Below are 25,368 nucleotides of genomic sequence, written 5' to 3'. Positions count from 1 at the left end.
TGACTTCCTTGTTGGGGAATATTATGGGTGGAGCTGAGTCCATGCCCAGAATCGCCATGATCTTACCGAATGACAGAGCAGGCTCTGAGCAGTCAGATGGCAGACTCCTGCTCCTATTTCTCATGTTCTTGTGTAACAACATCTCCTCAGCATTTACCATTGAGGAGCATCTCAAGGTATGCTTAGCATCCCGCTCTTCTCCCTTTTCACACACTACCATGTAGTTAAGCATAGCTCCAAACCCGTATACAAATTCACAAGGTTGACAAATAAATTTTCAGGCTTTCAGCTAGGTGTAGGTATTGATTTTAATTAATGTTTTGAAACAAACTCTGCCAACTTCGTCGGCGCATGTCTACTTTGGTGTTATTTATACGCCCATCAGCTGTTCCTCCTGATTGGTTAGTCCTCATCCAACTAGGTCTCCACTGTCCCATCTTGCTTACGTTGAATTCCAGTTCTTACTTAAAGTGAGACCTTCATCTTCGAGTCGCAGTGCTCAGTAATCCCCTACATTAACCCTAGCCTAATTACAGCACAATTTACAATGACCACTTAACCTACCAACTGGCATGTCTTTGAACTGTGGGACGAACCCAGGGCACCTGGAGGAAACCCACTGGTCATAAGGAGAACATACAAACTCTTTGCAGGCAGCGGTGGCAATTGAACCTGGGTCACTGGCCCTGTAAAGCGTTGTGCTAACCACTACACTACCATGTCACCCAAATAAAGATTTGCTTTGTCTGTCACATGTACAACAAAGCATCAAAACACCAATGAAACGTGTCATTTGCATCAATAACTAACACTGTCCAAGGGCATACTGGGAGCCAGCCCAAAGTATTGCCATTCTTCAGGTGCCAACATAGCGTGATCACAACTTACTAACCCTCACCTGTACTCTTGTGGAAACTGGAACACCCAGAGACATAAGACACCTGGTTGAACAGTGCCACAACAAACTCTCTCTCAGCATCAGTAAAACTAAAGAGCTGATTCTTGACTTCAGGAATGGAAGGAAAGCGAACATGTACTGGTCTACATTGGTGGATCAGTGGCAGAGGGGGGCAGCAGCTTTAAGTTCATGGGCATTAACATATTAGATGATCTGTACTGGGCCCAGCATATACTGAAGATGTAATCACAAGGAAGGTATGCTAATATTTTTGCTTTCTTAGAAAGCTAAGGAGATTTAGTTTGTCACCAAGCTGTTGAAAATATTTTAACTGGTTGCATTATGGTTTTGTATGGCAATTCAAATACTTCAAATACACAGAAATGAAAAAGATGCTTCAGAGAGTCATAGACTCAGCCCAGTACATCACTGGTGCATCCCTCTCCTACCACTGACAGCGTCTACGTGATGTAGTGCCTTAAGAAGACAACATCTGTCATCAAAAATAAGACCATAAGATAGAGGAGCAGAATTAGGCCATCTGGCCCATCGAATCTGCTCTGCCATTTCTTCATGACTGATCCATTTTTCTCTCAAAATCGAAGATTCCCACCGTCTCCTTGCAGCTACAGCAGGCAGGAAGTACAGAGGTCTGAAGTCCCATATCACCAGGTTCAAGAAGAGGTGCTTCCATTCAACCTTTCAGTCATGGAATCAACCTACACAACCCTAATCACTACCTCAGTACAGTAACACTGTGACACTTTGTGCTACAAAGGACTTCAGTTTTTGTTATAATTGTGTTCTTTCTTATATGCTTCTGTATCATTTATGTTTGACTTGATTTTTACTTGTGAGTGTTTTGTCTCTGATGCTATGCACCTATTAAGCTACTGCAGGTAAATTTACATTACAGCCTGTGCACACAGGTACTTGTGCATATGATAATAATACTGGCTTGAGTTTGACTTGAAGTGTGGTCTCTGTTTTGTAGGTAACCAAGCTGTGTTGCATGTAGACTAATCAAATGGGGGACCTATTAGATATCTAAAGATACAATTCTGATGTTGGATGCTACCTGTGTGGTATTTGCATGTTCTCACTCTGATTGAATTGAGACATCCTCTTCCTTAAAGGCTGTGGATCACGGAGTTCTGCTGTGAACCTTCTCTGGGGGCCTTTTTGGTTGGCTGCTGGTGACTAGTGGTATTCCACTGGGGTCGGTGTTGGGACCACTTCTTTTCAAGTTATACATCAATGATTTGGATGACAGAATTGATGGCTTTATGGCTAAGTTTGTGGACAATACACAATGACAGTTTGTGGAGGGGCAGGCAGTGTTGAGGAAGTAGGGAATCTGCAGCAGGACCTAGAAACTTTAAGAGAAAGGGAACTTGTGCCAAGTACAGCAGCTCTGAGAGCGCCCCACATCTGATAACCAGGTTCTTCCCAGTTATCAAGAGATTCCCAATTTCTGTTTTGTCTTCTCGGACCACTTCAGTCAATTCTTTTTGCTTGCCTTGGCCTCTCCCAACCAGATCCCGGCACCTTCAGGAAAGCAGACCTGACAGTCAAAGAGACATTGGATCGATTGGGTCTGTGACTCAAAAGCTTCGCCTCAGTTTTCGTGCGGTTAACACTGGCCTCTGATGCTAATTCAAACTGATCAAAGATGCTGATCAACCTGCGAACCAACCTTGGAGCTCAGCAGAAGATGGTGACATTGCTATTATATAGGGAGGTTTTCATTTGGGTCACTCCACTGTGCAGCAATGCTACCCCTCTTATTACTTGTCCTTCCTGTTGGATACAGCAAGGGGTTCTATACAGCATACAAACAAGTTGGGGAGAGGGACTTCAGACTTGATGGGGAAGCTGTTTCCAAACCATTGACCTGAACTGCACTAAAAGATCTGTGTAGAGCATTTGGATCCAAATGCCCTTTCCAGAGCCCTTTCTGGAGAGCATTTCTATCTTATACATGTGTGATATCTTGTCAAAAGCCCTCTCCTGGTCCAAGTTCACCTGCCAGGCATCCACCCCACCGTCCTGCACATAGGTGTTGGTATCTGAGCTGCACAAGGCTGTGGAAGCTCTTCCTGCCAGGCACAGTACAGGTTTGTTCAAGCGGATCATCTGTCCCAGATCAGACTTAACTGTATTAGCGATGGCCCTGGACAGGATCTTGTAACCTATAGACAACAATGAGCTGGGCCTCCATTTCTAATGTCATCCTTCTCCTCCTTCTGCTTGTAGATAAGGGTAATAATGCCCTTCCTCTAGTTTGACATGCTGTCTGCTAGAAGCATAGTGTTGTACACCTCCAGCAGGTTTGAGCCCATTCACCCTCACAGATCCAAGTATAACTCAGCCGGTAAGCAGTTGCTCCGCTTTTGGGAGTTTTATTCAGGTTGATAAAACCGATGGAGCCAATGGGCTCTGCAGGATCTGTGGCTGGTCCAGACTCTCCTGCTTGCTGGCATCTAACACCTCTGTGACAGAGGACAGGATGTTTTGGAAGGCTGCACTGTCTGTGGCCTTTCTGTCATACAGACCAGTAAAGAAGGATCTGCACATCCTCAATATGTCCGTCTATGAGGATGCCAAAGAGCCATCGTCTTCTGTAAGGCTGTGGGTCACAAAGCTCCATCTGTGAACCTTTTGGAAGAAGTTGCATGAGCACATCTCGTTCTGCTTCATGGAGTGGGCCCTGCATTGGTAGATAATGTTGGAGGAGTTGGTGACAAAGAGTTGGGCTTCTGGCTCTTCACCTCTCCTAGTTCCTCTTCCACATCCATCCCACTGCACTGCAGAAGGAAAAGATGCTGCAACTCTGTTTGCCGTTGGCTTTCTGAACAAGACTTCTTCCCTGCTTTCTAAAGAAAGCTTTCAATGTTCTCCAAGCCTGCGTAAGCCCTCTTTAGTTCCTCATTGTTCTCTGGGGTCAGCAGCTTGCTGTTCAACTTCCATATCCCCTGCACGCCTTCTGGTCCTCCTGTAGGTGACAGGATGCTCAGAGGAGACAGTAGTCAGAGAAGAACATTAGATCGTCCAGCCTCATCAACAATGCAGTTGAAGTCATCGGCCAGAATGACAGGCTGGGACGTCACTAGCAGCAGTGTGAGCTGTTCAAGGCCGGCCAGACACTCCTCCGCACGGGCGAGACATACACATTAATTAACAGGAGTGAAGTGTTTTTGTGCATTACGCCTGACAGGAGGAGACACCCCAACCAGCTCTCTAACTTGGGTGATTGAGAATATGACTCCCCGCAACAGAATTCCCAAGCTGGGAAGTGTGACAGTCTTTGCCCCATGACTACACAGGCAAACCATGTGGCCACCATCATACCCACCTCCAACAGTTGCTGAGGTGAGGCAACCCACACTCTTGCAAAAAGGGTCACTTCAGCCTTGACCTTGGCAAGGTATTGCAAGGCATTGACACATCACGCAGTGCTCTCCACCTGGCACATGCTTAAGAATGCCAGTTTTATCTCCATGATTGAGTTGGAATCACAATTCTAGTCCCCTGTCACTCAGAATGAGCTGCCATGCCCTCAGACTTGGTGAAATGCCTCACTGTTTTTGAGCTCAGATGCTGGGAATGGTCCTCTGGGGTGAAGTGATGCTGGAGGTATCTCTGGGGGGATGTTAGTTTCTGCTGCTGCTCGGACATCTTGCTATGGTCAACCTGCATATCTCTGAGCTGGGGTGGTTACCAGCTCCTGCTGCTCCCAGTCTCCAGGAGCTGGGGACTGGTGGCTCCTGTTCTGCTCCTGGTCCTCAGGGGCTGATATGTCTTAGATGTTGTGCTGCTCCCAGTCTCCAGGAGCTGGGGACGCGGTGGCTCTTGTTCTGCTCCTGGTCCTCAGGAGCTGATATGTCTTAGATGTTGCGCTGCCCTGAGTCTCCTGGAGCTTGGGGCTGATGGCTTCTGTGCTACCCCCGGTCTCCCGGATCTGGGAAGAGTCAGCAGAATTTCTTCCTTATCCCTATTTGTCTGTTGGCTCCCTTCCACTTTATCCTGTCCAGTTTGGAGCTTCCTCTGTCTGTGTCACTGTTTTCCAACATCTGCTTCATCCTCCAATGAGGAGAGTTTGCTGGAATCTGTCTGATTGCCTGTTCTTTTCTTCCCACTTCTTTTACTCTTGGCAACCTGTTGTCTCTTTGGTGGTGTCTTCTTGGATTTCTTCTTCTTCAACACCTGCCATTCTTCTTCTTGACCATCTACCCTCACATCTTTTGGAGGGGCCTACACTCTCTTAGAAATTCTGACAAATGTTTTAAGGGGACATTGATCAAGGACACTTAACTGTGACCTGCTGAAGAGAAGAACGAGGGAAGCTGGGCCCAATGCAGCCACTTCAGACAGATGTTAATAAAATCCCTGTGAAAATTCACAAGGATTTCAGCAACAGATGAGATGAAGAAGTTTATAATGCTTTGGAATCAATATTGAATGTTGCAAAGAGTTTACCTACAAACACTTTAATAGTATTAAGAATTCTCAAATGTTTTTCCATGATGGACAGCCGCTCAAAACACTTTTAATCTTCATTTAGAACTGAACAGACAGTATCAATGCAGTAGGTGTCTGATTAACTGCAGTCTGATCAGAGATTAATGGATCATTACCATGAATTCTCCTTGTTGTTAATAAAAGGCATGATACATTTTCCATGGTCTCTAGGTATGAAGTTGACAGATGTTTTGCTTTTTTGCACCATTGCTTTATTAAGTTATAACTACATCAGACACTTGCCAAATTGCAAAAAAGAGAATGAGCGGAAAGAAACTGAAAACTCCAATTCCAAACTCGGGGAGATGGGACTTGCTGGCCTTGCCAGGCAGTCAGTCTAGGAGAAGGAACAGCGCGATACTCAACCTACAGCCTTGCTGTCGCTGCACTTGTTGCTGTGCCATTGTGGAACTTGCCCCGGCCTAAAGAGCGGAATTAGTTCACGCGCGCTGATCCTCACCACAAACCTACACAGCACAGGTGGGAAGAAAAAGAACCCTACAGTGATGGAGAAGGGGCACCTCTATAGTCACCAACGATCATGCCATCAATCCTGAGGATTCCCATTCTCTCCTGATATTTTCAAGCAAAGATCCAGCCATCATCATCATTAATATTTGAGAAATCTTGTATATATATTGTTTGATCCAGCATTTTTGTTCATTTAAATAACTTGCCATGAGTTATATGTAAAAATACGTGAATTACATACGTCATCGTGCTACTAGGTGATACAAGCGCAACTTGCTTAAAGCAAGCACAAAGCTAGACTCATATTTTGGGCTCCTGCATCTTCCTTTGAATTAGTTTAATGTTTTATAGCTGCAAAACACAACACCTGCTTTTAGAGGAACTCAGTAGGGTCAGGCAGCATCAGTGGAGGCAGAGAGGTAGTCAACCCAAACTGGCCCACTGATTTCCTCTAGTAGTTTGTATTTGGCAAAATAAAATGAATATGAGCTGAAATACATGAATCTATAGTTTGATTAATTAATGTTAACTGCTGACCGTTTCACTGTTTACTACGTCCCAGAAAAAAATCTCAGCTGATTGTGGATACATGAGCGGAGTGAGTCTAGGCACAATTTTCATACTCAAACAAAACACATCCTTTTCTCATTAATACCACGAGGGAGGATGTACAGGAGCCTGAAGACCCACACTCACCATTTTAGCAACAGCTTCTTCCCCTCTCCTGTCAGATTTCTGACTGGTCCATGACATTACCTCACTATTCCTCTTTTACACTACTTGTGCATTTTATTTATTTATTTATTAATTATTTATTTGGTTTATTATTGTAACTTATAGTGTTTTTAACATCTTGTACTGCTGCCACAAAACAACAAATTTCACGACACGTGTCAGCGATAATAAACCTGATTTTGATTCTGGTTCTGAAACTAGTCAAAACTTTTTGTCATGATGGTAAGTAGATTCCTAACCTTGTGGACCAGTGTTATTGAGAGCAAGAAGCCCATCAGTCAACTCCTGCAGCCCCAGCCTTTAGTGATGGCCATCTAGCAGATTTTCTGTGCTCTGTTTATATTCTAAGGCACTAAATTCACTGGGTTTTACAGCATATGTTGCACCATATAATGATACACCTTCCAGCATACCCAGTAAGCTTCAAGGCAGTGTGGGTAACAACAGCAGAATATCTTCAAGAGGTTGTGCCTCGAGAAGGCAGCATCCACCAACCTTCACCTACTCATGGAACCAGCAGGATTTCCCAGTAACCGGATATCTGATTGTAGGCATTTTACCATATATTTTGATTTTCATCTGTATCTGAATGGTGACAACTTGGAAAACTAAAGCTGTGATGAAAGGTTCATTGACCTGAAATGTAAACTCTGTTCTCCCTCCACAGGTGCTGCCTGATCTGGTGAGTATTTCCAACATTTTATATTTTAATTATTGGTAACAGCTTTGTATTGTGATAGACCAGAATCAAGTTTATTATCATTGACATATGTCATGAGATTTGTTGTTTTGAAGCAGCAGTACGGTGTAAGAGAAAAACAATTACTATAGGTTACAATAATAGATAGATAAATGAATGCATGTATGAAAGAATGAATGAATAAATAGTGACCATAAGCCACCAGTTTGTGCTTTTTACAAGCCATCCACTCGCAGTGAGCACTTGAGCTCCAAATGTATAATTGTCAAGTCATGTACTGTCCACTGAAGTTGAATACCACTGACAATATCTTGTGCCATCCCATGTCTAGAACCATTTTTGCTAGTTGCTAAAATGATCTCAGAGCTGCATGTAAATCATGTGAGTGTAAATGCAGCTCCCATAGCAAAGACAAAATCAAAGCTGCTATGAAGCAAGTGCCGCTCTACCGCTGTAGGTGAAAGAAACTCTCTCAGTGTAAAAGGAAACACATTGTGGAAACTACATGACTTTTGATATCATACTCCTACTGTAAGATATACACAAAGTTCTCAGTGAACTTGCACTGCATCCCGCACGCTCCAGTGGAATGACACATAGCTATTGCTCAGAAGGGCCAAAAATCAATTAGGGAAGTGAAACATTTGTTTAGATAAAATATATGGCTCCCAGGGATAAATCATTTGGTTGTACATAAAATCAATAAACATCCAGGACTTTAAGCAATTAGGATGTCAAGTCTAAAACTATTGAAATTGGTCTCAGTGCCTTTGGTCAAACTTAGTGCTGATTTTGCAGATCTGGCCTTTGGTAATTATCTAGTAATTGTTGAGCACCACATTAGATTCCTCATTATCGAAATGGCTAGTTCAATATCCAGGAAATCTATCACCCAAAGTTTGATCATATATTTGTGCTGTTTGGTGTGTTGCAAGCAGTATGCTTAAATAACAAGCAGCTCATCAACATTATGGTTTTCGGGAAGCTTGCAACCTCCTTGGCTTTTGCACGCTTCAAATTTACACCTTGCCAGTCAGGGTGAGATGAGGGAACACACACCAGTCCTCATACAGGGATCAGAAGTGAGCAATTTCAAATTCCTGGGTGTCAATATCTCTGAGGCTCTGACCTGGTCCAAACATATCAATGCAACTACAAAAAAGACATGACAGCAGCTATATTTGATCAGGAGTTTGAGAAGGTTTGGTTTGTCACAAAAACACCTGAAAATTTCTACAGATGTACTGTGGAGAGCATTCTGACAGGCTGCATCACCACGTGGTATGGGGGTAGGGGGGTGGGGGAGGGGCTACTGCACAGGATCGAAGCAAGCCTTTGAGAGCCGTAAACTTAGTCAGCTCCATCATGGGCACTAGCCTCCGTAGTATCCAGGACATCTTCAAGAAGCGAAGCCTCAAAACGGTGGCGTCCATCAATAAGGACCCCCATCACATGGGTCATGTCTTGCTCTCATTGCTACCATCGGGAAGCAGATATATTAGCCTGAAAGTACACTCTCAATGATTCAGGTACAATTTCTTCCCCTCTACTGTCAGATTTCTGAATGAACATTGAATCCATGAACACTACCTCACTATTTTTTTAAATGCCTATTTTTGTATTTAGTTAATGTAACTATTTAATTTATAGAGTATATACTTCCTGTAATTCACAGTTTTTTCTCTATTACCATCTATTGCATTGTTCTGTAGCCACAAAGTCATCAAATTTCACAGCATACGCTGGTGATATTTAGCCTAATTCTGATTCTATGTTTTGCTCCATTTAGCAATCCCTTTCCCATTGACTTAAGCTGCCTATATCCTTTTGTAGCCTCTGATGCCCCCTTCACAGCTTATTTGCCTACATGCGTCATCAGCAAACTTCACACACACACCTTTGGCGTCTTCATGCAAGTCGGTGAACAATGGTAAATGCAATGGCCACAGCATCGAACCATGCGTCACAACTTGTTGCATTTTGCTGACGAGAAGTAGACCTATTGAAGCCCGCTCTCAGTTTCCTGTTAGTCAGCCTGTCATCCAGCTGAGGCAACATATTACCTCCTATACCATTGGCTTTTTTCCTGCATTACCTGTGGATTTGCATCTTATCAAGTCCCTTCTAAAACTCTTAGTAACGGCAGTCCCTGGGCTACATAAAGACTCTGTTCCCAAGAACCATCATTTAGGTGATTTTTCCAAAGGTCAGAAATAGTTATTTTCCATCATAAACCCTGTTGTATTGCTCCACATTTGCTATAGTTCTTCTGTTTCATTGAATAAAAGAATGAAATCCATCACCCAAAGTTACCCATAATTAATGGAATATATACTGTATCCAATCATTAATGAAGCATGTCCATAACCTTTACTGCCCTTACTAATCAATAATGAATCAAATTCCACTTTAAATATACCCAATGACTTGGCCTCCACAGCCTTCTGTGGCAATGAATTCCACGGATTTACTACTGTCTAGCTAAAGAAATTCCTCCTCATCGCTGTTCTAAAGCATGTCCCTCTGTTCTGGGGCTGTGCCTTCTGGTCCTAGACTTCCCCTGTCACAACCAGGGGTCGTTGTTAAAAGAAAAAGAAGGGATATTTGTCAATTTGTGGATTGTATTTTCTCAGTGTCACCTAGTGGGTATGTTGTGTTCCTTGAATTGTTTACCTTTTGTGTCTAACTGTTTGTCTTTGGACTAGTTCTGGGTTTACACTTTGTGTTGCAGGTGTTTCATTTGGTATCTTGGGAATTGATAAGCTCTCTTTGTATTTATCACTTTTATTCACTTTGGGATAATTTAAGTAGCACGGCGTTTTCAATGTCTTGCATTCTCACGTGCTCCAGGGTGTATTTCAAGGGGCCATGCCAATCCCTCTTTGCTCAGCCGTTGTGGTTCGTTGTCTGGTCAAATTCAGACAAGTTCTCCTATGTATCGTGAGTGATTTCAGTTCTTCAGTATTCTGTATAGTTTGCCTGAGCTCTTGTTCATTTTGCTGGTTAATTTCTGTAATAAATCTTTAGTTTTGTTTGAGTTGCCAAGGTCTCTATGATCCCTGCACTTGAGTTCCTTACTGACCCTTACTCTCCCACTGTAGGAAACATCTTCTCCACATCCACGCTGTCTAGGGCTTTTAATATTCAATAGGTTTCAGTACGATCCCCTCCTCGTTCTTCCAAATTCCAGCGAGTAAAGGCCCAGAGCCATCAAACATTAACTCTTTCATTCCCGGAATAATCCTTTGGATCCTCGCCAATGCCAGCACATCTTTTTTCAGATAAGGGGCCCAAGTATACTCCACATGATACTCCAAGTATATCCACTGATTCACTTTTAACCACAGCACATCACATGATCCAAAAGCTCCAATACCTTGAGCAAACATGATTGCTTCTTCCTAAATAGAGAACATCGAACAATACAGCACAGGAACAAGCCCTGCCAAACTACTTAAATCAGTAATCAAATGGCCAACTAAACTTATCCTTTCTGCCTACACAATGTCCATATCCTTCCATTTTCCTCACTTCATGTGCCTTTTAAAAGGTCTCTTAGAAGTCCCTTTAAAAATCCAGGAACCCACCACTCTCTGTATGCCCTCTGGTATTAGACATTTCAACCCTGGCAAACAGATATTGTCTGTCTACTCTGTCTATGCCTCTCATAATCTTACAAACCTCTATCAGTTCTCTCCTCAGTCTCTGCCGCTTCAGAGAAAACAATCTGTTTATCTAACTGCTCATGATTGAACATGCCCTCTAAACCAGGCAGTATCCTGGTAAACTTCTGCATCCTCTCCAATGCCTCAAAAATCCTTCCAATAGTGTGGTGACCAGAAATGTATGCAATAGTCTGGATGTGGCCTAATTAGAATTTTATAAAGCTGCAACATAACTTCCTGACTTTTGAACTCATTGCCTCAACTAATAAAGGCAAGCATGTCACATGCCTTCTTAGCCACCCTATCAAACTGTGAAGCCACTTTCAGGGAGCTATAAACTTAGACTTGAAGATCTCTCTGCTCATCAATCCTGTTAGGCGTCTTGCTCCAACAGTGTACTATCTCTTTATATTTGACCTACCTCGGTGCAACACTTCATATTTGGTGGGATTAAACTCCACCTGCCATTTCTCTGTCCATATCTGCAACTATATCCTGCTGTATTCTTTGCCAGACTTCTACACTATCCTTAACACCATCAATTTTTTTTTATCATCTGCAGACTTACTAACCCACCCATCTATACTTTCATCCAGGCCATTTATATACATCACAAACAGCAGAGGTCCCAGTTCAGATTCTTCCAGAGCACCATTAATCATAGACGTCCAGCTAGAATAAGTTCCATCGACCACTGCCCTCTGTCTTTTATGGGCAAACCAGTTATGAATGCAAGCAGCCAATTCACCATTGATCCCATGCATCTTAATGTTCTGGATGAGCCTCCCAGGAGGGAACTTGTCAAATGCCTTACTAAAATACATGTAGAGAACACCCACAGATCTACCTAAATCAATCAACCTTGTCACCTTGTCAAAAAACTTAAACAAATTAGTAAGACATGCACAAAGCCATGCTGGCTCTCACTAATTAGGCCATGGCTTTCCAAATGCTCATAAATCCTATCCCTAAGAATTCTCTCCAGTAACCTCCCTACAACTGTTGTGAAACTCACCGCTCAGTAGTTTCCAGGATTATCCCTGGTTCCCTTCCTGAATAATGGAACAACATTAGCTACTTGTCAATCATCTGGGACATCACCTGTGGCTAAAGAGGGCATGAAGATATTGGTCAAAGCTCCAGCGGTCTGTCCTCTTGCCTCTCTCAGTAATCTGAGGTTTACCCCTTCAGGCCCTGGGGACATCCACCATAATGCTCTTTAAGAGTCCCAACACTACCTCCTTTACTTTGAAATTCCCAAGCATGTCAATGCACTCAGCACTGATCTCCCTATCCTCAACGTCATTCTCCTTGGTAAATATTGATGTAAAATACTCATTATGGACCTCACCCACATCCTCTGCTTCCAAGCAAATTTCCCCCCTTTATCCTTGAGTGGTCCTATCCATACCCTAGTTATCCTCTTGCTCTTGATGTATTATACAATGCCTTGGGAATCTCTTTACTCCTACTTGCCAAGGGCTTTATTTGGCCCTCTCTTGGCTTTCCTAATTCCCCTGATTTTTTTTTTCTGGCTTCTTTATAACCTCATGGGGTCTGTTTGATTCCAGCTCCCTAAGCTCGACATACTTTTTCTTGTTCTTGACAAAATTCATCTCCTCTTTTGACATCCAAGGGTATCTTACCTTGCTATCCTAGTCCTTCTTTCCGACTGGAACATATCTGTCCTGTACTCTGTGCTGTTGGTCTTTAAACTCCCTCCACATGTTGGATGTAGATTTGCACAAAAACAGCTGTACCACTTAACTCTACCTAGATCCAGCCTGATTTGCCTTGCTCTAATTTAATTCTCTCCCACAACATCCATACTTAATCCTTATCTACAGCTCTCTTAAAAATCAAGGAATTGTGGTCACTGTACCTTAACTGCTCACCCACTGAAAGACTGATCACCTGACCAGACTCATTACCCAACACCAACTCCAATACAGCCCCTCTCCTTGTTGGACTACCTGCATATTGATTTAAGAAACCCTCTTGGATGCACCTAATAAATTCTGTCCCGAACGACTTCCGGGGTTGAATATGGCATGAGTCGGTGCGTGTGAGTGTGGCTCCCGATTTTTATTGAAAATCTACCTGTTTATCTTTGCCGTATGCTCGAGATAACTGGATATTTACCATTGTGAACAACGCGGGACATAGCTGGACATTGAAATAGCAAGTAGAATGTAGCTTCGAAGTAAAACTGGGGAAAAAGATAGCGAAGCCTCGAGCAAGAAGGCTGATGTTACAGTAATTGCGCCATTGCACGCTGCTGGAGCTGGACCCGGACCTGCGCTACCTGATGACTTGGAGAGGCTTCGTTTAGTACTTATTTCTGACATGACACAAGCGGTGCATTCTGCCCTAAAAAGAGAACTTGAAGATGCTTTATCACCAGTGACTGCTACCATGGAACAAATTATGTCTTCTTACGAGTCGCATGACGAACGCATTCGTGAGGTTGAAGACGGCCTGAATGATTACAGTGACCGCCTGGTGAGCGCTGAAGCCCCCATTGCAGCGTTGCAGAGCGAAAACGCATTTCTGAAGGGAAAGCTAAATGACCTCGAAAATTGGTCGCGGAGATCCAATTTGAGAGTGGTCGGCATTCCTGAAAATTTGGAAGGTTCGGACCCTGTTAAATTTATGACCGAGTTTTTTGACGAAGTGTTGGGGACAAATTTTTTCCCAAGGCCTCTCGTGCTTTTGCGTGCTCACCGAGTCAGACGTAAACCATCCGGTGTCTCTGGAGCCAAGCAAACGAGACCAAGAACGTTCCTGGTTTGCTTTCACTCCTTTCAAGATAAGCAACGCATCATCAACAGATGGAAGCAGGAGCCGTATTTCCGCGGACACCGCGTGTTTTTTTATGAAGATTTTAGTGCGGAGCTGGGGAGAAAACCAGCAGCTTCCAAGGAGGTGAAATCCCTGCTTTACGGGAAGGGGATCAGGTTTGGCCTCTTGTATCCTGCTCAGCCCCGGGTCATGCATGAAGGTAAAAAGCATTATTTCGATACACCAGAGGCGGCCAAAGAGTTTTACCATTTGCGCTGGGGAGAAGAAGAACGAGAAGAGCAATGACTTTTTTTTAAGTTATTCATGCAACATTGAAGGGGCCTCATGCCAAGGCAAACTGTTAATTTTCACAATCCACTTCTTTGTTCATTTTTTCCAGTTTAATTTGTGGAATGCGATCGGGTTGAATTGCTAAGCTGCCGAAACTGATTAACAAAAACTTTCAACCAGCAAAATGTAAATATTTGGGATCTGTATCTCGGGCGTTTAAATTGCCTAGTGGTTTTTTTTTTGTTTTTAATGCTTAGCTTGACCTGTGTCATCTTTAGCCTATATGTTATATTAAAGGTAGTATAAGTGATAGGATAAATTTTAAGGAGGGGAGCCACCCTAGATTAGATTGAAAGTTGGGCTGTATGGAGAACGCCTTGGAAGTTTTTTGTTGGGTACTGCCTGCGATCATCCTCAATTGGGGAGGTAGATCTAGGTTTCGGGGGTTAATTGGGTTTTTTTGTTGTTTGTGTAAAGGGGTGGGGGGAGTGTTTTGGGGGATTACCATGGCCGTTTATTCTTTTGTGTGTTACAGATTGATCAGACTTTCTTTTCATTGTGCGTTATTGTGTGCAACTTCTGCCCTTGCACTGTTTTGGATTGTAGGCCCTGTGTGTCTTTTGATATGGTTAACAAGAGTGCTGCTGATGGAGGCCACCCTGTGAGGTTTATTTCTTGGAATGTAAAGGGGCTCAATGGTCCGGTTCAAAGAGCTGAAGTTTTCTCTCATCTGAAACAATTAAAAGCAGATATACTATTTCTACAAGAGACATATTTAAGAGTGGAGGACCATAATAGACTTCGTAAAGCATGGATTAGTCAAGTTTTCCATTCCAGATTTAATAGCAGGTCCAGGGGGGTGGCAATATTAATCACCAAAAGAATGCAGTTCACACCATCTGATGTAATCAGTGACCCTAATGGTCGCTTTATTATAGTCTCTGGCTCTCTCTTTCAGATACCTATTATTTTGGTAAACGTTTATGCCCCTAATTGGGACAATGTCCAATTTGCAAATAAGGTTTTGTCATTAATACCTAACCTGAATACACATAAGCTAATCTTTTCTGGAGAGTTGAACTGTGCTATTGACCCACTGCTTGATAGGTCTTGCCCTAGGGGAACATTTTCTGGTATGGCAAAGGCCTTCTCGATGTTTATGCAACAAAATGGCTATATGGATCCTTGGAGATTTTTGAATCCATCAGTTAGGCAATTCTCTTTCTTTTCTCATGTTCACCACTCCTATTCCAGGCTAGACTATTTCTTTATAGGTAACTCCTTGATACCAATGATTAGACAAATTGAATACACTGCTATAGTTATATCTGAACACTCGCCCGTGAAACTGGACCTATGCTTTCCTTTAAACATTAGAGAATTGCCTCTGTAGAGACTTAACCCCCCTTTTCTTTCTAATGAGAAATTTTGTAGTTATATATCGGCTAACATTGACACATTCTTTGAGACTAACAAAACTGAGTCGGTATCGTACTCTTTACTTTGGGAAACTTTAAAAGCTTATTTGAGGGGTCAAATAATATCTTATAGTTCACATGCCAATAAAGAGCATAGGAAGGAAATGCAAGTGTTATTGCAATCTATTTTGGACCTGGGTAGAAAATACTCCGAGGCACCCACTGCGGAATTATATAAAAGCCGGGCTGATTTGCAAGCGAAGTTTAATCTTCTATCTACAAACCTATCAGAACAATTAATTCTTAAGACACGTGGCCTGTATTATGAATATGGTGACAAGGCGAGCCGGCTTATGGCTCGTTAGTTGAAACGTCAAGCTGCATCACGACTTATTCCCCAGATAAGAGACACGCACCAAAACCTGACAAGCAATCAAAAAGAGATTAATAACATCTTTGCAACTTTTTATTCCTCTCTGTATGCCTCAGAGTTCCCCTCAGATAAAACGAATATGGAACGTTTTTCAGATAATTTGGAAATACCAACTCTTGAACCAGAGGAGCTGGAGAACCTAGATCGGGTTCTTGGGCAGGAAGAGATTAATAATGCCATTAAGGCTATGCAGAGTGGTAAGTCCCCAGGTCCTGATGGTTATCCAATAGAATTTTATAAGAAATTTAAGGATAAGCTCATACCGGTCCTTCTAGAAGTGTTTCAGGAATCTTCGGAGAATGGCTCCTTACCCCCTTCTCTTTCACAGGCAGCTATTTCACTACTTCTTAAAAAGGACAAGGACCCGACTCAATGTGGATCATATCGCCCCATCTCACTTTTGCGTGTAGGTGTGAACATTTTGGCTAAAGCGTTTGCATGCCGTTTAGAACGTGTCCTTCCCAAGATAATTTCAGACGATCAAACAGGTTTTATTAAAAATCGCTATTCTTTTTTTAATATCCGTCGACTGGCTGATGTGGTTTATTCACCCAGTGATTCTCCAAGTCCAGAGGTTGTTATCTCCTTGGACGCGGAGAAGGCGTTTGATAGAGTGGAGTGGGTGTACTTGTTTAGTGTTTTGGAGAAATTTGGATTTGGCAGAATATTTATAGCTTGGGTTAAGCTATTATACCACTCGCCTTTAACATGTATACAGGCAAATTATTTTCGATCTGACTATTTCCCATTAACACGTGGCACTTGCCAAGGCTGCCCATTGTCCCCTCTTCTTTTTGCAATTGCAGTTGAGCCTCTTTCTATTGCACTTAAGTCAACTACATTATTTCAAGATGTTAGAAAAGGGGACGTGGAACACCATGTTTCCCTATATGCTGATGACCTCTTACTTTATGTTAGCGACCCTGTAGGTAGTAGTCCTGCTATTGTGTCATTATTAGGTCAATTTGGAGCCTTCTGTGGCTACAAACTGAACTTTCAAAAAAGCAAATGCTTTTCCATTAATAACTTGGCCCTACAGATCTGACAGGAATCTTTGCTTTTTCCTTTATCTCGAGATGGTTTTGTATACCTAGGAATACATATTACTCGCTCTTTTACATCTCTGTTTGAAGCTAATTACAGGCCTCAGGTTAGCCAAATGAAGGCTGATTTCGAGAGATGGCGCAGTTTACCCCTTACTATAGCTGGGAGAATCCAATCAGTGAAAATGACTATATTTCCTAGATTTCTTTATTTGTTTCAGTGTTTGCCAGTTTTCTTATCTAAGTTATTTTTTAAATCAGTCAACCAAGCTATAACCTCCTTTATTTGGGAAAATAAGGTCCCAAGGGTTAATAAGCACACTCTCCAAAGAGGTCGTGACGTAGGTGGAATGGGTCTTCCCAGCTGTATTCATTATTACTCGGCATCGAACATTCAAAAAGTATTATTTCGGCTTCACCGGCCAGATATAATCTGGTGCCTGCTTGAGTCACGGTCTTGCCACTCCTCGTCTCTCTCAGCTTTGGTGTATTCTTCCTTACCATTGAAATCCTCTCAATTCACATCTAACCTGGTCGTACTCTCCACCCTCAAAATTTTTAATCAATTTTGCTGCCACTATAAGTTCATATCAGCAGTTTTGGGCCCCATTCATAAAAACCATTTATTTCCTCCCTCCACATTCGATTCAGCTTTCAGACAATGGGGTTTGAACGGTCTTATGCGCATTAAGGATTTGTATACTGATAACATATTTGATAGTTTTGATAACCCGCGCGGTAAGTATGGCCTTCTGCATAATCATTTTTTTAAATACCTGCAGATTCGCCACTTTGTCAAGGAAAAATTTCCCTCTTTTCCTGATCTACCACCTGCTATGATGTGGGAAAAACTCACTTTTAGCTTTAACAATAAAGGGCTGATCTCTGAACTATACTCTCAGCTGATGTCTTTGGGAGTTCAAGATCTAAACAAAACTACGAGTAGGTGGGAGGATGACGTCGGTATGAATCTGGCTGAGGAATATTGGGCAAAAGTATTGAATAAGGTTCATTTCTCATCATCATGTGCTAGACTGGGGCTCATACAATTTAAAGTTTTACACAGGGTACATTTAAGTAAAGCCAGACTTGCAGACATATACCCTGGGACAGACTCTGGCCGTGACAGGTGTTCCTTCTCTCTGGCTGGTTTAGTGCATGCATTTTGGTCTTGCCCTCGGCTTGATGACTATTGGGCACTGGTTTTTAAAATTATCAGTGAGGTTTTCGGGGTGACACTGAGACCTCACCTGCTTATAGCTGTATTTGGTGTGGCAGATGATGATTTGGGTTTAAATGCAAGCCAGTTGGATATCATTGCATTTACATCGCTATTGGCCCATAGGAGAATTTTGCTGGTTTGGAAATCTGCCACTCCCCCAACTGCTGCTGCTTGGTTAGAAGATGTAATGTTTTTTCTGAAATTAGAAAAGATTAAATTCACTTTGAGGGGGTCTGTGAAAAAGTTCTATTTGAAATGGGGACCTTTCTTATCATATTTTGGGAGTCTTGAGGAATTACCTACTAGTTGAGGGCATTTGATTGTACTTGGGAAGTTGCCTCCCATTTAACACGCTTATAATTTACCTCACAGGGTGGTTGGTGAATTGTAAATATGAGAGTATTTTGGATCATCTGACATGTTGCAGATGTGTGTGAGCCGTCGTCTTGAAGTAGTATGGGAGTATGGTTGTGAAATGTCCATACTTGTATTTGTGAATTGTTGTGTTGTAAATATATTAGCTGCCATGATATGTTTGGGAAGGGCAGGTGGGGGGAGGCTTGTTTGGGGGTACGATATAAAAGCAAAATGGAGGAAAATGTAATCCATTATATATTCTGTATTGTGTCATTCCTTCAATAAAAATAAAAAAAATTCTGTCCCATCTAAATCCAGTTTATATTAGGTAAGTTGAAGACAGCATGACAACAACATTACTGTTTTTACATATTTCCTTAATTTACCTGCATATTCTGTTCCCAGTGTCCTGGTGACTACTGAGTAGGGTGGGGGGTGGTCTCTGTAGTACAATCCATTCAGAGAGATTACACCCTTCCTAATTTTGAGTTCCATCCATATAGACTCAGTGGACGAGCCCTCCATTATGTTCCCTCTGAGCACAGCTGTGATATTATCCCTGATTAGTAGAACAACTCCCTCCCACGTCTTTTACCTCCCTCATATGTCACCTACATCTGTCCAACCTACATCTACGGATCTGACGCCACTCATTTATTTTCCCTCTATTCACTTTGAGCAGTAATGATGGACTACAATTAAGTGACACTAAGCACTATATACCCAATTTTTAGCCAAACTGTGAATGACATAACCACACCGCTTCTTAAAGTAAACACTGGGGTCAATCTGAAAGCAGGGAATCTAACTCTCTGCAAGGTGCTCTGATAGAAAGTCCATGCCTGTGAAACTGACTGATACTTAAAATAATAGTTTCTAATATTTAGACAGCTCAGCATTTCATATCCATCCTAGATATCCATGAAAAGATGATGCAGAGACTTCTTGAACCACTGCTTTCTGTAGGGTAAAGGTACTTTGCACCAATGATCGTCAGGAAGTTGACTCAGTAACAAATAGGAATGATGGTAAATTTCTAAATCAGGGTGGTGTGTAGCTTGATGAGGAACTTGGAGGTGAAATTCTCTCCTGCATCTCCACTTCACCTTCTCAGTGGAAGAGATTGTGTCTCATTTGGAACATCTTTGTTAGTCATTTATGCACCGACAATTTCAAGCAATCGTACACAAGCTATTCCAAATCATTCCAGTCACATAATGGATTAATAATTGCACATAGCACACTCATGGCCTTATATTAAAGGATTAATTTTGTTGGTTTTAGCCGAGTTTGAACCCATTGCTTTCTGAGGTAAATGGGGTATTGTTTCACTCACTGCACTAGTATCTCAACTGGTTAGATTTTGTTCCACCAGCTTGCGATGTTCCATACTGGAAAATAAATTTCTGGCAATTAGATAGGAATTTTAATGAGTATTTTTGTGTTTATGTGTATTTGCTGCATTACAACAGCTCAATGAATCCCATCTTTGAATATTAGCATAACATTACACTTCAAACATAAAAGTTGATGCTCTTAATTGTGATGCTCTACTGGAAATTAAATTTCACGGATGAAATCGTTGCTATTAAAGCAAACCAAAACAGGAATGACATAAATACATACTCTCCCTTCGCAGCTAGTACCAGCATCTCTGTTCTGGAGTGTAATGATGGTGTTCTGATTAATCAGAGTGGTAAATCTTCTGAAGACTTTGGCAGCGCATTGTTGTGGCTTTGAAATTGTATTCTCTCTGTGCATGGAAGCCAATATAACAGCTTTCTGACTTCTGCTCTTTCCTGATTACTCTCCAGCATTTGACATGTTTTATCACACCTTCTCTCCTAATGCCATTAATTCCATCAATCAGCATGGTGGAATAAACCCACTATTCCCATCTATTCATTCGTAGCCAGAGAATTGGCAGCAATGGTATCTCTGCTAATGCTCCTCATTTCCTTCACCAATTGCTATTTCCCATCTATGTTTTTCCCATGGACAATAGCTTTTGAAATTTTAACACCCCTTTCCACACATTTGCTGACAACATTCATCTCCAGTTCACCTTCTTCTTCCTTGGCTGTCCTTCAGGAGTGGGGGTGACTGGCCTCCTTTCCATTTCTAGGATTCCAATGTGGCTTTAAGACACCCATCAAGAATCTCGGGAGAAGAAAGAAGTAAGTGTGTTATTTTACAGGTGCTTTGCTCCCTCTGCAGATGACTCTGGGCTTCTGTTTCTTCTGATTGAAGAGACTCAAGAGACCTAATCCTGAAAACACAGCCTGCAACTTGAGGAGATTGCCATGACTCAATCAGAAAGTTACATTTCTTCACGGAGATTTTATGGACATCCTTGAACTGCTTTCTCTGTCCTCGAACCCTTTCATTGAGGTGGAGTTCAAAACAGAGTGCTTTCTCTGAGAGTCTCGTGAAAGCCATGTAAATAATGTGGCCTGTCAAGAGCTTTCATGCTTAAGATGATGCCCTGGGACAGGGCATGGATGATATTTCCAATCTCCTGCCACTGGATTTTAAGTATTTTAGAGATACAGAGCTGGTACTACCTCTCTGGAGCTTTCAGATGGCTGAATCCTTGGAGTAGAGAGGAAAGCAGGGAACACTGTTGCCTGATAGATCAAGAATTTGGTGATGGATTTGAGATCTATATCTTCCAGTACTCTTTTCCTCAGATGGCCATAGATGGTGCTGGTACACAGGAGATGGGATGAATTTTTGCCATCAGAGCCTGCTTTTGTTAGCAGATGACCACTGAGTAATTAAACTCACACCACTTATTGAGTGGAGTATCACTACTTCAATATATCACTTTGAACTATGATTATCTTTTCTGCTTCTATTTGTATTATTTTTGTAAAAAATATAAATAGATGTTATACTTCCTCAATGTACTGTTGTAATGAAGTGATTTGTATGGATGGCATGCAAAACAATATTTTTCACTTTATCTTTGTAGATGTGGCAATAAATTCCATCTGCTATTTTTCAGCCCATTTTTTTCAGCTGATCCAGCTTTGATAGTCATCCTCTCTGTCCACTACATCCCCAATCTTGGTGTCAACTGCAAATTTGATAATCCAGTTAACCACAGTATCATCCAGATCATTGATATAGATGACAAAGAACAACGGACCGAGCACTGATCCCTGTGGCATTGCACTGGTCACAGGCCTACAGTCAGAGAGGCAAGCATCTACTACCAGCCCCTGGCTTTGCTCACAAGGCCAATACCTAATCCAATTCTTAAATCTAATTCTCATCTTGAATGCTGAGTGACTAAACCTTCTTGGCTAACCTCCCATGTGGGGTTTTGTCAAGTGCCTTGCTAAAGTCCATGTAAACAATATCCACTGCCTTGCCTTCATCAACGTTCTTGGCAACTTCCTTGAAAACTTTGTAAAATTGGTTAGATATGACCTACCATGCACAAAACCACGTTAACTATCCCTAAACAGTCCATGTCTATTCAAATACCTATATATCCAGCCCCGTAGTATATCTTCCAATATTGTACTGTTGCCAGGCTCACTGGCCTATAATTTCCTGGTTTATTTTTAGAGCTTTTCTTAAACAACGGAACAATATTGGCTATCTTCCAATCCTCCAGTACCTCACCTGTCGCTGTTCGATTTAAATATCTCTACTAGGGCCTCTGCAATTTCTGTACTTGGCTCTTACTGCGTCTGAGGGAACACCTTGTTAGGCCCTGGGGATTTATCCACCCTAATCTGCCTTAACATGGCAAACAACTCCCCCTCTGTAATCTGTATACTGTAGCATCCTTGAAGTCAATGCAGCATTGCCTTAGTTCTATAGACTTTGTGTCCATCTCCTGAGTAAATACAGATGCAAATAAAAAATCACTTTAAGATCTCCCTGTCTCATTTGGCTCCTCGCATAGGTACCATTTTGATCTTCCAGAGGTTATTTTTGTCTCTTGTAATCCATTTGTCCTTAGGATTCTCCTTCACCTTGTCTGCTAGAGCAACCTCATGCCTTCTTTTAGCCCTCCTGATTTCTTCCCCGTGCTTGCTTGCATTTCTTATACTCCATAATTACTTTATTTGTTCTTACCTACGTATACCTGCAATGTGCCTCCTTTTTTCTCTAAATAGGACATTACTGTAATAGAACATTACAGTACAGTACAGGCTCTTCAGCCCATGATGTTGTGCCAGCCTTTTAATCTACTCTACGATCAACGTAACCCTTCCCTCCTATATAGCCCTCCATTTTTCTGTCATCTAAATGTCGATCTAAGAGTTTCTTAATTATCTCTAACATATCTACCTATCCCACCACCCTGCAGAGCGTTCCATGCAAACACCACTCTCTGTGTAAAGAACTTACCTCTGAGACCCCCTCTATACTTTCCTCAAATCTCCTTAAAATTATATCTCCTGTTATTAGCCACTTCCACTCTGGGAAAAGGTCTCTGGCTAACCACTCAATCTGAGCGTCTTATCATTTTGTATACATCTACAAATCATCCCTCACCCTCCTTTGTTCCAACGAGAAAAGCCTGAAATTGCCCAACTTTCCTCATAGAGAGGCAACATGAACAAGGCAGAGCAGTATAGGTTGGTCAGTCTTCTGTCAGTGGCAGGAATATTATTTAGGACAAGATTTACTGCATTTGGAAAAGCATGGATTCATTGCGGTAACCATTGTTTATTTATTTGGAGATACATCACAGAACAGGCCCTTCCAACTCAATAAGCTGCTCCATCCAGCAACCCATCAACTTAACATTAACCTAATCACAGGAGAACTTACAATGACCAATTAAAGCACTAATTGGTATGTTTTGGTATATTGGTATGTGGGAGGAAAGCGGAGCACCCGAAGGAAACCCAAACGGCCACAAGCAGAATGTACAAACTCCATATAGGTGGCACCAGAACTGAACTGTATACGCTGTAACCCCCTGAGCTACAACAGCATCACGCTAACCATTACGCTACCCTTACCCATGATTTAGTGCAGGGGAGATCCTGCCTCATAAATTTTATTGTTTTGATGAGGTAGTGACAAAGATGATTGATGAGGGTAAGACAAGTGGATGTTGCAAATGGTAGGTTGGTTTAGAAAATAACTCACTTGGGATCCTTGTGAAGTTGGTAAGTTGGATATAAAATTGGCTGGTTATAGTTGACAAAGTGGTAGAGGGATGCTCCTGTGACAGGATGTCTATGACTCTTGGTGTTCTGCAGTGATAAGTACTGGGATCTCTTTTATTTGTGATATATATCGACGTAAATGGCAACACAAATAGTTAAACTTCCGCTAATGCCCCACCTCCCCCTCGTACCCCATCCGTTATTTATTTATATACACACATTCTTTTTCTCTCTCTCCTTTTTCTCCCTCTGTCCCTCTCACTATACTCCTTGCCAATCCTCTGGGTTTTCCTCCCCTCCCCTTTTTCTTTCTCCCTAGGCCTCCCGTCCCATGATCCTCTCATATCCCTTTTGCCAATCAACTGTCCAGCTCTTGGCTCCATCCCTCCCCCTCCTGTCTTCTCCTGTCATTTCGGATCTCCCCTTCCCCCTCTCACTTTCAAATCTCTTACTAGCTCTTCTTTCAGTTTGTCCTGACAAAGGGCCTCGGCCCGAAACGTTGACTGTACCTCTTCCTAGAGATGCTGCCTGACCTGCTACGTTCACCAGCAACTTTTATATGTGTTACACAAATAGTTAAGATGGTAAAGAAGCCTTAGGATAGGCTTGCCTTAATAGTTCAGGTCATTGTGTATAAAGTTGGCAAATATTGTTGCAGCTATACACAATATTAGTTGGACCACATTTGGAGTATTGTTTGCAGTTCTGGTTGCTACACTGAACAAAATCTGTTGATGCTTTGGAGAGGGTGCAGAAGAGGTTCACCAGGTTGCTGGTAGATTGGAGCTAAAATGAGAGGTTGGACAACCTTGGATTGTTTTCTCTGGAATATCAGAGGCTAAAAAGCAACATGATAGAAGCACAAACAACAGGAATTCTGCAGATGCTGGAAATTCAAGCAACACACATAAAAGTTGCTGGTGAACGCAGCAGGCCAGGCAGCATCTGTAGGAAGAGGTACAGTCGACGCTTCAGGCTGAGACCCTTCGTCAGGACTAACTGAAGGAAGAGTGGGTAAGGGATTTGAAAGTTGGAGGGGGAGAGGGAGATCCAAAATGATAGGAGAAGACAGGAGGGGGAGGGATGGAGCCAAGAGCTGGACAGGTGATAGGCAAAAGGGATACGAGAGGATCATGGGACAGGAGGTCCGGGATGAAAGACAGTGGGGGGGGGACCCAGAGGATGGGCAAGGGGTATATTCAGAGGGACAGAGGGAGAAAAAGGAGAGTGAGAGAAAGAATGTGTGTGTAAAAATAAGTAACAGATGGGGTACGAGAGGGAGGTGGGGCATTAACGGAAGTTAGAGAAGTCGATGTTCATGCCATCAGGTTGGAGGCTACCCAGACGGAATATAAGGTGTTGTTCCTCCAACCTGAGTGTGGCTTCATCTTTACCGTAGAGGAGGCCGTGGATAGACATGTCAGAATGGGAATGGGATGTGGAATTAAAATGTGTGGCCACTGGGAGATCCTGCTTTCTCTGGCGGACAGAGCGTAGGTGTTCAGCAAAGCGGTCTCCCAGTCTGCGTCGGGTCTCGCCAATATATAAAAGGCCACATCGGGAGCACCGGGTGCAGTATATCACCCCAGCCGACTCACAGGTGAAGTGTTGCCTCACCTGGAAGGACTGTTTGGGGCCCTGAATGGTGGTAAGGGAGGAAGTGTAAGGGCATGCGTAGCACTTGTTCCGCTTACA

Source organism: Mobula birostris, chromosome 27 (genome assembly GCF_030028105.1).
Source record: "Mobula birostris isolate sMobBir1 chromosome 27, sMobBir1.hap1, whole genome shotgun sequence".
In the NCBI taxonomy this organism is placed as follows: domain Eukaryota; kingdom Metazoa; phylum Chordata; class Chondrichthyes; order Myliobatiformes; family Myliobatidae; genus Mobula; species Mobula birostris.
Note: the sequence above shows the minus strand (reverse complement) of the source record.